This window comes from Lycium barbarum, chromosome 4 (assembly GCF_019175385.1).
Source record: "Lycium barbarum isolate Lr01 chromosome 4, ASM1917538v2, whole genome shotgun sequence".
In the NCBI taxonomy this organism is placed as follows: Eukaryota; Viridiplantae; Streptophyta; class Magnoliopsida; order Solanales; family Solanaceae; genus Lycium; species Lycium barbarum.
In genome coordinates, this window is record NC_083340.1 from 27,989,652 (window position 1) to 28,004,537 (window position 14,886).

Sequence of the window (14,886 nt, forward strand, 5' to 3'; positions counted from 1 at the left end):
GAATATTCACTACAGCTAACACTGCTTGGCAACCGCAATATATAGACACGTTGGTTTTAACTCAACCTTAATACTCACTGAGAAGTCTCATTACCAGCCAACTCCAAACCATACTCATATTTCATTATGGTCTACTTGGCTGATTTTCATGATATTACACCTCCACAAAGGGTGAACACATAACCATAAATCCACTTAACATCATTGTACCCCTCTAGTACAATAAATATTAATTTAGCAAACACTTTACCATCATTTGCTTCTTATCAAACTTTATATTTTCAAAAGCATTTCGAACAACACCACCAGATGTTATCATTTTTTTTTCAAAAAATTCTCCAAACATAACTTTAGTAAGACACCGTGACCCCCACATTTTCAAAAAATTTAAAACAGGAAAATAATATTTTTCATCGGAAAATAATATTTTTCATAAGTCATAAGACATCATAACCCCCACATTTCCAGAAATTCTACGATAAGGGAATAATATTTTCATAACTCATAAGAAGTATTACTAATTTCTCATAAGAGATTTCATCTTATAAAAAACAAACTAATAGTATAACTTCACCCGAACGATTTTCTATAGTTACCCACACTATGCCATTATCAATATATATATTTTAAGAAAATAATGTTTTTATCAAGAGTTGGATAAGAAATAATACAAATACTAGTTTTTTTATATTATTTAAAAATAGTAAACACAAATAAACAAACTATGATGACAATACTCATTGCCCATTAAATTATTATTTTGGTTGATACAACCTTATCATACTCAAATAAAATCTTCTCTTCAAGTTTTTTTAGTAATTCCACAAGAATAAAATTATTGGCTCAAATAATAGAAATATAAATTACCCCAGCTAATGCCAATAATTTTTCCAAAAATAATTTTAAGAAGAATTTTTCCATTCTAAGAACTTGAATAGTTCTAGAATCACCAACATAAATAAATTATTTTTCTTCTTCAACTTGGGTGTAGAATATGCTTAGTAACACCAAAGTCTAACACTCAAACTCTCACATTAGCCACAAGATTTACTTGAGAAATGACCACAACAGTTATATCATCCGCTTAGCCAAAATTATTTTCACTTAGCGGGATTGTCAATTCTCCTAATCTTCTTCAACATTTTAGGAGTACGATGGCTTAATTTGTCACACACAAAACAATTGTTATCTCACTAAAGGCTCGATATTTACATTGTAAAATTTCAATATCATATCAATTGACACATGAAATCAACTTTGTCAAGAACCACCTCATGCTAAGAGAATTTTGTTAGTGTTAATTTTATTTCCATAATCAAATACTATTTTTTTTTCCTAAATGCAAAGGCTACAAAGCTAAAAGATTGACTTGCACATAAATATATCATATTTATATAATATAATTAAATCAGTCGTAACAAATTATTAAAAAAAAATAACGCCTTTCGATGCCTAAAGTAAATTTATCAAAAGTACACTTTGATGAATTCCAACGCAAATATTTTGCCACAAAATCTCAATTGTGTAAAGCTTCAATAATGAGATTTTCACTCATAAAAATAAGTATGCATATGCTTCCTTTCCCATCGATTTCTGTCATATATGAGAAGGCTTCTATAATGCATAATCACCATAAACTTCCAGTAAATTAGAGGAACTAGCTAGATGATAAACATAGATATGCTTAGATCCTAAAGTAATTTCACAAAAATACAATATTATGGTCTTCCAATACATTTTATCACTTCAGAAATTTCAAAATTGAAGGTTTAAAACTTCATAAACACTTTGTTCCAACCAAAACTTTACGTATTTGTTTTCCATATATATACTACACAAAACCAACAATCAAGAAGTTAAAGCGCAATATCTCTCACCATACTAGATGCACATACACATTAACAATCTACAAGTCTGTACTAGCAAATAATATGCATTCATAAATACTTCTAAAATAGCAAGGAGATTATATGTATCGCCTTAAATTCATCTACCTCTTATAAAGTACGTTTAACATTCAAATTTTTAGCAAACGCGTACCTGAAACTTAGACAGATTGTACTAAGTTAACTCTTTCAATTTTTCCGTAAGAATAGAGAGTGAAGATATCCTTAAGATTGTTGGAAATCTTACGAAAAATACTTCATCGCTAACATGTGTAGGGACTTTTCTTCATCACGAACACTTGTAGGAACTTCTTCTAAGCTTGAGGAAAATACTTGATCACGAACACTTGTAGAGCATTCTTCGTAGCTTGAGGCATGTCAATGGCACTGTCCTTAAGGATATTTCACTCGGTATGGGTGTATCCCCCAGGATTCAACAAGCTCTTCTAGTTCAAAACTAGGAGCCAGAATCTAACAAAGATTTATCTTATATAAACCCAGCAATACAAAATATATTATCAAGTTTTATCCTAAAAAAATATTATATAGGGAATGAAAATCTACCAAGAATAAGAACTCCAACGGTCTAAAGACCATTCATGGCTGAATTGTATTCATTATCCATTAAGGCTATATTAATATAATATTATTAATATAAATATGAGTAAAGATTAATGACAATGGTCAAATACCATTTGCCAAACTAAGGGAAGGAAACGGCCAATAGTAGTCATTCAATGGCCATATTCAATTTGCATAAAACACATTAATATGATAAAATAATGACTCATTAATATATAACAAAATAATGGATTAAAATTTTATTTTTGAGATATTAAACTCAATTTTTTACAACAGAATATTTGATAATTACATACTACTACATTTTTTATTTGGGATATACTTGAGAGGGGTCTAAAAAATAAATTTAGCTACAAATTGATGGACTGTGGAAATAAAAAATTTGATTGACATATCGTATTGCTACAATAACTAAGTAAAACAAAATGAATGAACTAAAATAGCCACGTGGTCTCCAAAAGTTTTTTACGCCTAAACATCATTTTATTAATTTTCTCAATTAATTTTTTTAGATTTGACTTCAAGAATAATCATCATTTTGAAGTAAAATTTGGTATCTTTTAATTGGATTTTTGGTTTGTCTCAAGAAAATATAATAAATGGAATTGACATAAATGATATGCTGCAATTTATCTTATGAGATTCATACATGCATTGGAAAAATCTTAAGTACACACGCTGAGCTTTCTTTTTCTTTTTTTAACTTGGTGATTACCGTGGAAAAAATTGTGATTGTAGATCATTTTACTAATTTTTTTTTGTTGGGTTGCATCTATAATCTCCTAAATTTATGTATTTATCCAACCTTCAGTTATTGGCTAATAGTAATTTATTTTTGCACGTACAATCTTCAACATTTTAATAAGAAAAGGACCAAAATACTGAATTGTCCTGAGATTTAGAGCCTGTTTGGATGGGCTTAAAAAAAGTAGCTTATAAGTTAAAAAAAATAAGTTGGGGTAGCCCAACTTATTTTTTTTTTGGCTTATAAGCTGCTTTAGATAAGTTAAGCCAAACTGGCTTAATTATTTTTTTGGGTTTATTTTAAGCACAAAATGGCTTTAAACTGGCCAGTCAAACACTTCAAAAAACTGAAAACAGCTTAATATATTCGAAAAGAAAGGAGAAAATAAAAGCTCTTGAAACATTGAAAAAAAGAAAATGAATAATAAACTTCTCCTTAAGAGCATATATAGCAGCTCTGAAGCTAAATCTGTTCATCTGTCACACATATCCGCAACATGACCTTTCTGCTTCACACGTATCAGATGTTGCATGGGAGAATGGACCTACCTGTGGATCCTTGATAAACCCGTCAACCGGTTCGGTTAAACCGGTTAAAACCAGTAACCGGAACCGGAACCGATAGAACCGGTTAACCGGTTCCGGGTAACCGTTTAATTATTACCGGTCCGGTTCTGATTTTTTTGAAACCGGAATCGGTTAAACCGGTAAAATCGGAACCGAACCGGTTAAACTGGTGAAATAAAAAAAAAATTATAGTCGTTGACGTTGGGCCTTTGTCTGTTAATGGACCGTTGGCAACGGTCCATTTGCAAAAATGGTCGTTGCCAAACGGTCATAAAATTAATTTTCGGCCCCCCAACCCCCCAAACTTTTTTTTTAACACTTTAACCCATCCCCCACCCCTATATAAACCCTTCTTCATTTTCATTTTAATTCACACCAATTCACTCTTCTTCTCTTTCTCTCAAATCTCAATCTCTCAATTATAGTTACTTTGCAATAATTAGTCACAAAGTCTTATTATAGTTTCAACTTTCAATTATTAATTTTTCAATTATAATAGTGTTGGTGGAGTTGGTGATTTTGCACCAATCCGAAGTAGCTTTGGTGGATTTGCAATTCTAGCCGCCTTCACTTTGTTGGAAATTAATCCGGTAATTTGGTACCTTCGTTCCAACTCTATCTTTATTTTTCGCAATTTAATTCTAGCAATTTATTTTTCGCAATTTAATTTACGCAATTTAATTCTAGCAATTTATTTTCTTGTGATTTATTTGATTGTGATTTAAATTAATTCTATTTAATAATGTCAAAGAGATTAAGACGTGGTGCCGGTAGTAGTAGTGGTATTGTTAGGGGTGGGCTTAATGAGGAAACATTTGTGGAAGAAACACCTAATTTAGGTATTGATGTTGGTGGAAATAATCCACTTTTAGGTCATGAGGCAATGCAACAACATTTTACCGACACTTTTAATGAAGATGATGATGATGATGAAACACAACCCCCCGAAAATCCCATAGGAGATACATGTCCTGCACAATCACATACACAAGACAAACCGCCTAGAACTCGTAAGCCAACTGCTAAAGTTTGAAAATTTATGACTAAGAATAGGGAAAACCAATCAGCTACATGTACCCTATGTGGACAAGTATTTAGTTTCAAGCAAGGATCTGGTAAGGATGGTGGAACGGGTACACTAAATGGTCATATGAGAACCAAACATATGGATGTTTGGGGAGAGCAAACGGGTTCAAATGTGAGGGTATTCAAATGACGATAGACCCACGAACCGGTAGAAATTTTAAGTATGACAAGAAAAAAGAGCGTGTAGAAATAGCTAAAATGGTAGTTTATGATTGTTTACCATTTTCCTTTCCCTCAGGTTTGGGGTTTGTTACTTACATTCAACTTTGTTATAATCCGTTATTTGAGGGAATTCCTAGAAGTACTTGTAGAGCCGATGTTATAAACAACCCAGTGAAATCCCACATCGTGGGGTCTGGGGAGGGTAGAATGTACGCAGACCTTACTCCTACCAAGGTAGGATGGCTGTTTCCGAAGAGCCGATGTTATAGATTTGTTTAAAAAATATAGATTTTATTTGCGCCATGTATTTAATTCTTTAAATTGTAATGTTTGTTTTACCGCTGATTTGGGTCTTAGTCTTAACAAGTTAGATTTTTTTGCTATTACATGTCATTGGGTTGATGACAACTGGGTTATGCAAAAAAGAATTATAGCTTTTTTATATGATGAAGGGAAAGGTCGTCACGATGGAAAAATTTTAGCAGATTCAATGTCTACTATTATGAGATTTTTTAACATTTATAGAAAAAACACTTTGTATTGCTTTAGATAATGCTTCTAATAATACAAAGGCGATAGGACTTATAAAAAGAGAACTAAACCCTTCGCTAAGAAATATTTTTCATGTAAGATGTAGTTGTCACATTTTAAATTTAATTGTTAAAGATGGTCTTGTGCATTTTGAAGATTCTGTTCAAAAAGTTAGAGATGCGGTTGCGTTTCTTTTTTGTAATGCTAATAGGGGAAGAATTAGAGATTTTAAGAATGCTTGTGTGGAAAATAACCTTAGACCTAAGAAAATTCAAGTAGAAATTGAGACTAGGTAGAACTACACTTACATTATGCTACAACAAGCATATGAGTATAGGATTCCCATACAACAAGTTCACAACAAATATAATACTGATAGTGATGATTGGTTAAATTATTCGCATTGCGAAGATGTTAAAGAATGTGTTGACCTCTTAGAAAAATTTTATAATGCAACTCTTGCTTTTTCTAGACAATTTTATCCCACGGTAACCGAAATTTTAGCCTACTTCGAGAAAATAGCTAGAGTTTTACAAGAGTATAAATATAAACCCGGTTATCAAGTGGCTATTTTTGAAATGATAATCAAATTTAAGAAGTATTTTTTTCCCATCCCAACTTTATTTATATTGGGTTCTCTTTTAAATCCTTGTTTAAAAGTATCTTATACTAAAAATTTGGTTAGTCAAATTTATACATTTTTAGAAATTGAAGAGCGAGTTCAACCATCTTTAGCTGAAGCCGAACTCGCTATTGATGATGAGTTTAGAAAAGTTTTTACTCATTATTCTAGTTTGGAAGAACGTGCTACACCCGTTGCTCCACGCCCTACTACTTCTCAGAGTAGCAAAAAGGGCTTGTCGGGTTTAAAAGTTTTACATTCACAGTCAACTTCTTCTTGTACTGCAAACTTTGATGAATATAACTTTTATTTGATGCAGCCAAATGTGGATATCAAGGAACTGGATGACTTGGACGTCTTAGCATGGTGGAAGAAGTACAAGGCAAGTTATCCAGTACTTTCAAGAATGGCTCGAGATATCCTTACGGTTCAAGTATCAACCGTGGCTTCGGAGAGCGCATTTAGCCAAGGAAGACAGCAAATTGGAGACCATAGACATTCATTATCCGGCTTTAGCTTGCAAGTACTAGTGTGCATTCGCGATTGGATTAGATCGGAGCGACGCAACCAAAACTTAGAAGCGGAGGAAGGCGAAGAGGAAGAAATTGAAGATTTGATAGCTAGTGGACCGGACCAAATGGAAGACTTTGAAGATATTTCCATGACCGAATATGATGTGGGGGAAATTAACGAAATGGTTCAAAATTGGTGATTTTATTATTCTACTATTTCTGTACAACTCATGTATTATTTGCAAGTTAAAAAAAACTACAACTTGCAAATAAATGTTATCCAAGAATGAATAAAATATATGGCTCATTGAGCTTTCTTCTATTTACTTGTGTTCATATTTTTACTTTTATTAAGTTAGGAAGATACCTAGAATATACTTAAATTAAAAACTAAAAAGTTATATATTTGAAAAATAACTAAAATATATTAAGAATATACTTATAGTATACTATATATTATAAGTATATTCTTAGTATATTTTAGTTATTTTAGTTATATATATATATATATATATATATATATATATATATATATATATATATTAAGTTATACATATATATAAGCTATATATAACTTAAACATATTTATATATATTAAGTTATATAACCTAAGTATATTGATACATATATTGATATATATAAGTATATTCTTACTATATTTTAGGTATATATATATATATATATATATATATATAGTGTTGCACCCCATTTTTACCAAAGGCTAAACAAAGCACAACTTATGGAGCTCTGAAATAATTAATTATATACAGAGTCGCCACCTAGCATTTAAGGTATACTAGGGTACCTATAAATTATTAATATATGCAGCTTAACATGGTCTACGAAAATAAGTGAGATTCTAGGTAAGGGTTCAAATTATTCCGAAGGGAAGGTGTTAGGCATCCTTCAGAATCCACAAATGTGGTTCCCGGCTGGACCAATTTAACTATTCGAGGGATGTGTAAAAGGTTTGATTATTACTTACAAAAATTAGTAGAATTTAGACTAAAGAATAACTAATATGACTATTCACATAAATAATCGTGCAATATGTATTTTTTACATATGTGATATAATAATTACTTTTTTTTAAAAAAGGTTATGTGCAACTTAGAAACTTGGGTATGTGACAAAGGTATAAAAAGAAAATGGACATGAAATTATTTTGCACTCGAAGTGAGTTAACTAATTTAACTAGTTAAGTATGTACGTCTGATCAATTAATTATGAGAGTACATTCTAAAGCCTAAATATTGAGGCAAATCACCCTATTTATTCACTTAAGTGTGTTAAACTATTGAATTAAAACTCTAGCGAAACATGATAACTATAAGAATATTAGCTACAAAAATAACAACTGCCTAAAAATTAATTTGTCTAAAACACATAAAATTTAAATCACCTAAGCAGATCATAAATAAATACAACCAACCTACACCCTAAAAAGTAAAGTTTCACTATATTTTATGCTTGCATAATTTAAGAATGTAAAAGAAAATATAAACAAAGAATTTAAGAAGCTATTTGAACTTCTTTTGAGTGTCATCTTCAAAAAGTAACTCCGGATACCTGCGTGAGACTTAATAAAAATGTTAGTAAGAAAATAAATAACTATCGGATGAATTAAAGGAATAATGAATAAACTTAAAATAAAAACCCGTCTTTGTACATGGAAGGCCTTGGAAATCGACGGAAATTTCTTCATCGGCCATTTGGGTTTAGTATTCGCCCAAATAATTTTTTTTACAAAGCAACATTTATTTAGTAAAAAGAAATGTAAAATCACTCTGAATGCAACATAACAGGAATGAATGTAGTACAAAACCAATAGCAAATTAGCCATATCTATATTACAACAGCAGCAACAAATAAAAATAAAAAATAAAAAAATGAACTATAAACAAAGAAGTAGACCCCTACTATAAAAAGGCCTCATAGCCCGTGAGCTTTTTCTGCCATTTTTCAGCATTTCAAACCCCAATAAAATACCCAACCAATTAATGCAAAAAAAATACCCCATGATTGTGTCTTCCTTTTCATTTGTACTTTTATGGAAAAACATGGCCCCTATTACCCTATTGCATTAGTAGTGCCTTTAAATTAATTACTTGAAGCAGACATTTCAGTTTCTTAAAGACAGTAACAAATTTAGCAGTGGTTTAATGTAACAACAGCAGTGATGGAGAATGTAGTAAAAAACGGGACAACCATTTCTCAAACGGAAACAAGGCAGTATATCAATCCAAATAGCAACAATGGTCATTAAGATGCAGCAGCTAAAACATATCTAGATCAACACATGAGCATGTGGCTCACTTGATAAAATTAGAATAGCAAATAACCCAACAGAAACTTAAAATAGAAGTTCATACCAATTGGTCATCTCTATTACGCCAAATCATGCAGCAAACCAACATAAAGTTTTATAAATAAAAAAATAAAAAAAAATTAAAGAATCAGTCCAACACAGCAAGCAAACATATCCCAACATGCTTGTACGAAAATTTAAAAGAAAACACAGAACATGGTGGAGCCGTTGGAGAAGACAACACAGTCACCGATTTTAATGGAAGTTTTCGGCCAGTGGGGTGGTGCTCGTGGTGGTTTTTTTTTTCTGCCGGAGCTCCGACGGTGGGAGTTCGTCGAGGTTGGCTTGGCGGTGGATAGAGAACAGTGGTGGTTGTTGGCGGCGACGGGAAGAGAGAGAGAAAGAGACGAAGTGGGGCAGCGGGGCGTTAGAGAACGGAGGGCGTAGTGGGCTGGTGGAGCGTGGCTGGTGGTGGAGACGGTGGTGGTCGGCTGTGGGTTCAGTGGAGTGGTGGTGTGCGGGAGATGGCGGCTGGAGAGTGGAGGGAGATGGGAAATGTTTTTATTAGATTTAGCAATCTGAGTGTTTGTGTGTGTGTGTATTATGTAGAAGATGAATACCCCTCCCTTTTCTTATAATGCAAAATGGCCCCTGTTTTGTCCAAAGAATAGAAGATTGCACCCTTTTGTCTCCTCAATGCTTACCTTAATCCTTTTTTTTTTTTAAAATGATGAAACCTTGACTTGATCGGATTTTACTCTGCGTTAAAAAATTAGTTACTCCGATTTTCTCTGCACTGTCAGACTGTACTAAAATATAGTTAATTAATACATGTATAAATAATAACGCAAGTATAAAATATAAACATTAATGTCTATGATATGAAAATGTATTGCTATAAAATTAAGAAACAATTATTAATTGCACAAAAAAAATGGTAGTATTACGCTGTACATGTGCAAAATAATGATTCTTGAAAAAATGACAATAAATTGAGAAAATTCCTAAAATAAGGATAATCATCAATAAATTGTTGAAAAAATGTAAAAAATGTATAAAAAATGTATTTCGTGCTCTTTAACGAATCAGGGCCCCCCAAAACGTTAATTTTAAGCACGTCGAGCCAAAATTAGGTGTCAACATATAGTATATAACTTAAACATATATCTATATATATATATATAAGTTATATAACCTAAGTATATTGATATATATACGTATATTCTTACTATATTTTAAGTATATGTAGTATAACACTATAACTTAAGCATATATGATATAACTTAATATATATATATATATATATGTATATACGTATATTCTGTATTGCTGACTTGCTGTTAGCTTGTTAGTCAGTAAATATTTAAACTTTACTTATAAACTTGTATAACATATGTAAATATACCTACAATATACTAATAAATACTATAATATATATAATACAAAAAACAAAAAAAAAGGTTTTGGAGACTTTGAACCGGACCGGTTCCGGTTTGAGGTTTCAAACCGGTAAACCGGTTAAACCGGAACTGGTTAAACGGTTCCGGTTTTTTAACCGAAAACCGTCCGGTTCCCTAACCGGTTACCGGTCCGGTTCCGGTTAAACCGGTTGACAGGTTTAGATCCTTCCATTGAGAAACAAAGTACATCAAGGACATTTGTTTCACAATTAAATGAGATGAATTTTTTGATCAAAATAGTAGAAGGTACTCTTTCCCATAGCATTATTGTACAACAGACATAGCAATACCTTTTTGATAAATGACAAGATTGCCCTTGGTGGACGATCCTACCTCCAAACCTACTCTTCTATACAGTAGAAAAAAACAATTTTGGTCCAAAATATTTGTCGCTTAAGAAAATTGAAATGACACCATCATCATTATTATTATTATTATTCACCCTTAATACTACTCCCTACATAAGGCGTATAGCCATGCATTTAAAAATACGGGTAATTTACTCAAATACCTCTTATAATTAATTACATGATTTTCTTAACTGATGTGTCAAAATCTTAAATGACAAGTGAAAAGCACGGGAGGGAGTGACAAACTAAATTTGGATATGTAAAGTTCTGAAACAGACTATCACTAACGCAACTCAAAAGTTTTAGAAAATACTGTCATCGATAAAGCAACAACATCAAAAACATTAGTGATAAAAGGTCAAAATCATACCTCAACTATCACTTTTTTTAGTTTCATACTTAAACTATCAGAAGATTGAGAAAACTACTTAAACTATCACTATCTAGTTTCCAAAACACACCTCAAATTATTCTTGAATGGCATGTGATCTACACTCTCCATTTTATATAAAAATATTATCAAGTGTTATCCACGTGGATAAATAATGTCACAATGGCAACTACATGGAAATTAAAAAAAAACTATTTGTTTTTAAAAAATAAAAAAGAAAAATAATATTTGTAAACAAATATCAAAAATTATAGAAAATAAAAAAAATAGTTTAAAAAATGGATTTTTTTTTTTTGAAAAAAATAAGAAAACTGATTATTTAGTTTTCACATTTTAAAAAAAAAATCAAATTTTCCATTTTTTAAATCTTTTTTTTTCTGATTTTCTAAATTTTTTGATATTATTTTTTTACAAAAATTATTATTTTTTTTAAAATCCAGATTTTTTTTAAATGCAGATTTTTTTAAAAAACATAATGCAGTTTTTTTTTAAAATATATAGTTTTTGTTTTTTATAAAAAAAAAATATTTTTTAATTTCTATGTAGGTGCCACCATAGCATTACTTATGCCATGTGAACAATATTTTTGAAAAAATTTCAGCTTCACTTGCCTTTTGGAGAGTGAGTTCAGGTGTGTTTTGCAAACTAGATAATGATAGTTTAGGTAGTTTTCTCAACCTTATGATTGTTTAGGTATGAAACTAAAAAAAAAAGTGATAGTTAGGGTGTGTTTTTTACTCTTATCTCAAAACATTATTACTATAAGTTTATAAGTAAAAATCTATGTTTAAGGTCTTGTACTTGAATCAGACTTTTGAGAGTTCGTTGCATTTTGTGCCCTTAATGTGTGCACCTTTTTTTAACTTGTACTCTATCCTCTATTTTTTTTAATTGTTTACACCCTAACCTAATCATTTCTTGGCAAAACCATAAAACAGTTCATTTCATTAGGAACAAGATAGGAAATATTTAGTTTTTAGAGAGAGAAATAATCTGCTCATCATGCTAATGCAAACCTCCATGATATTTATTCTATTTCTCACTTTCAGGAATAAATAAAAAAGCATCCATTGATGCAGTGTGTGTAGTAGCTATGCAGTACTACTGTTGTTTTTTTACTTGTCCTTCAATTTTACGGTGTTAATTATATTCAAATCATGAAATTAGAGAATTCCAAGCTACTACTATACATGTTATCTCAATCATGGGAGTATTTCCTCTTTTACTTTTATAGAATAACCAAATCTATTATTGACAAGTTTCTCACAATTTGCTACTTTACAGAGAATACATCACGCATCCAGTAAACCTGTCAACCGATTCGGGTTAACCGGTTAAAGCCAGTAACCGGACCGGTAAAACCGGAATCGGAACCGATTCCGGTTAACCGTTTATTAATTACCGGTCCGGTTTCGATTTTTTTGGAACTGGAACTGGACCAGTTAAACCGGTAAAACCGGTCGAATTAAAAAAAAAAATGTAGTCATTGGCCTGCTAATTTGGACCGTTGGCCAATGGTCCATTTGCAAAAATGGCTATTGCCAAACAGTCCCAAACCCATATTTTGGCCCCCCCCAACCCCTCAAACTTTTTTTTTTAACACTTTAACTCATCCCCCACCCCTATATAAATTCCTCTCCATTTCCATTTTAATCCACACCAATTCACTCTTCTCTTTCTCTCGATCTCTCAATTATAGTTACTTTACAACAATTAGCCACTTTAAATTTCTCTCAATTAAATATTATAAAGTCTTATTATAGTTTCAATTATTAATTTTGCAATTATAATATTGTTGGTGGAGTTGGTGATTTTGCAACAATCCGAAGTAGCTTTGGTGGATTTGCAATTCTAGCCGCCTTCACTTTGTTGGAAATTAGTCCGGCAATTTGGTACCTTCGTTCCAACTCTATCTTTATTTTTCGCAATTTAATTTACGTAATTTAATTCTAGCAAGTTAATTTGTTGCAATTTATTTTCTTGTGATTTATTTGAGTGTGATTTAAATTAATTCTATTTAATAATGGCGAAGAGATTTAGATGTGGTGCCGGTAGTAGTAGTATTGTTAGGGGTGGGTTTAATGAAGAAACATTTGTGGAAGAAACACCTAATTTATGTATTGATGTTGGTGGAAATAATTCACTTTTGGGTCATAAGGCAATGCAACAACATTATACCGACACTTTTAATTAAATTGATGATGATGATGATGATGAAACACAAGCCCCCGAAAATCCCATAGGAGATACAGGTCCTGTACAATCACATACACAAGATAAACCGCCTAGAACTCGTAAGTCAACCGCTAAAATTTGAAAATTTATGACTAAGGATAAAGAAAGCAAACAGCTAAATGTACCCTTTGTGGACAAGTATTTGCTTTTAGGCAAGGAACTAGTAAGATTTGATAGCAAGTGGAGCGGACCAAATGGAAGACTTTGAAGATATCTCCATGCCCGAATATGATATGGGGGAAATTAACCAAATGATTGAGAATTGGTGATTTTATTATTCTACTATTTCTTTGCAACTCATGTATTATTTGCAAGTTAAAAAAAAAACTACAACTTGCAAATAAATGTTATCCAAGAATGAATAAAATATATGGCTCATTGAGCTTTCTTCTATTTACTTGTGTTCATATATTTACTTATATTAAGTTAGGAATATACTTAAAATATACTAAGAATATACTTATAATATATATCTACTTAAATTAAAAACTAGAAAGTTATATACTTGAAAAATAACTAAAATATACTAAGAATATACTTATAATATATATCTACTTAAATTAAAAACTAGAAAGTTATATACTTGAAAAATAACTAAAATATACTAAGAATATACTTATAATATAAATATACTTAATTTATAAAATACGAATTTATAAACTTAGAAAAACATTAAGCTATAAATAACTTAAGTTATAATATATAAGTATACATAGTATACATATAACTTAAACATATATATATATATATATATATATATATATATATATAACCTAAGTATATTGATATATATAAGTATATTCTTAGTATATTTTAGGTGTATGTAGTATAACTTAAGCATATAACTTAATATATATATATATATATATATATATATAATACAAAAAACAAAAAAAAAAGTTTTTGACACTTTTGAACCGGACCGGTCCGGTTTCGGTAATTTAACCGGTAAATTAGAACCGGTGACCGGTTCCGGTTTTTGAACCGGAAACCGGCCGGTTTGTTAACCGGTTACCGGTCCGATCCGGTTCAAACCGGTTAACAGGCTTAGCATCTAGTAATGTTGAAATGAGTAAATCAAGGAGTAGTTCATTAGTACGGACGAGTATACGTTTCTCCACTTATTTAATTTAGATATGAAGCACAAAAACAGAACTTGTAGTATACATAATAAATATAATATGGTTTTAAAAAAACTTCATGCGAAAAGAAGCACAAGTACAGAGCTATTTTCATAGTTTAGGAATAAGCTGTCAATCTTTAAATGGTGGTTGTTTTCGATTTTCGTTTCTCTAAAGGTGGAGAATCTGAGTATATTCTGGGAACTTTTACCTTCTTCTAATTCTTCTTTACAATGATTTTCTTCACCAATTTATCTGTATAACGCAGCTTGAAAAACAACCTAGCCTGTTATTATCTCATCTAACTTTCATTGTTAGTGATCAATAGA